The following is a 1,725-nucleotide window of genomic DNA, read 5'->3' on the forward strand; positions in this document are numbered from 1 at the left end:
TTTATTTTGATATCTATTTGTTAGGTTTGAGTTTTGGCCAAAAAAAGTAAAGATAGGTAGGGCGCTTTCTTTACAATCATATTTTTATTTGCTGTTCCAAAATTGACTGGCAATACCAGGTGAACCTATGTTTTGGATTGTGTTTCATGCATGTATAACACAAAGCGTTAAAGACTAGGAACTCAGATTATTTGTCACCTTGAATGAAACTTACAATGTGGACATGTGTATTTTTCTTATTTTTGTCCGTAATAACAAAATCAAATAACACAATAAACCAACTGATTTCAAATTAAACAACTTTTTATTTTTATGTACAGTAGTTAATGTTAAAATATAGTTTAATGAAACTCTTTTTGAAAAACAATGTAACTGCCATGATTAGAATTCCATTAAAAATCAGCCAAAAAAAAAAGAAAATACAAAACTGACATTTTGCATAGACATACGTACCTGCTGGTAGTCCATTGTCCAATGATGTTGTTCGTGAATGTATGCGGCTTAAACTTTGAATGGTTTGACTTTCATTAACACAAACCTTGACCTTCTCACTGCCACATGTATTCATAATAATAATAATAATAATAATTCTGGGTTTATATAGTGCCTCACGTTGACACAACCTCAAGGCCCTTAACAACAACAGAGAAGAAAAAAAAAAATTGCATCTTTTTCAGGTGGCTAGCTGAGGACAAACTAGCATATCCTGTGAAGGCTATTATGTTATCATTCAAAAAATTTGTGTACAGTAAGTGAATTGGGTGGTTACAGCCATTGAGCTGGCATATGCTTCCTCAAACACTCCTCCCCTCTACACCTGCATGAGGTTCAGGATATGGTCATGTCTAGTATACCTGTAGGCCTGCCTTAGTTCTGGTTAATTCTCACAATTGTTTTAATGTATACTAAACACATGCTTTTCATACAGAAAGTTGATACCAATATATCCAGCCAGAAACAGAAGATGAAAACAGGCAATTATACAGTAGATTGTAATGCATGATTGTTATACTGCAGAGCATCTCGGTAATAAATATGTTAGCCATACTGTGCACACACTTAAAGAAGAACTGTTAGAGAACCATGGAGTATCTGCCCTTTAAACAGTGAGTATATGGAAAACATGAACCAATGATAAAATTTAACAAAATATATTTAAAAAATAATTTCGGCTAAATGGATTGACATAAATGTTATTTTGCAATCATATCTGGATCCAAAGAAATAATATGGTATGATTTTTCTTTATGATGGTTGAAAACAAAGATGCTTTTGATGATTTGTAACATACATAAAAAATATGAATAAAAATTGATTTTGGAACTACTGTACTTATTTTCATGTAAAATAAAAAACTGTTTAATATTAAAATATTTTCGTAATATTGTTAACCCTGACGATGGTGATCTTGACCATGTCCAGGATTGCATTTTTAAGGAAGTACATTCTCGATTGTCTTAAGAATGTGGAGCTTTTCTGATTTCGGTGATGTTTCTGCATCCATCACATCCCTTGGTTACAGGCCTGGTGAAAATGTTGAATATTAAAATTCATCATTCAGGGTTAATGAAAGTAGTCTGTTATTTAATATCATGTCAAAGGAAAATATAATGTATGATTCAGTTACAAACTTTGCTTGTGTATTATTTCACAGAAACGTGTTAATTAAGGCTATCGATCACCGTGACTGGCGAGAAGCAAGACGTATCTGTGAAGAACATCCCA

This window comes from Anneissia japonica, unplaced genomic scaffold, assembly GCF_011630105.1.
Source record: "Anneissia japonica isolate Jap-2015-1 unplaced genomic scaffold, ASM1163010v1 scaffold4024_len430915_cov183, whole genome shotgun sequence".
NCBI lineage: Eukaryota > Metazoa > Echinodermata > Crinoidea > Comatulida > Comatulidae > Anneissia > Anneissia japonica.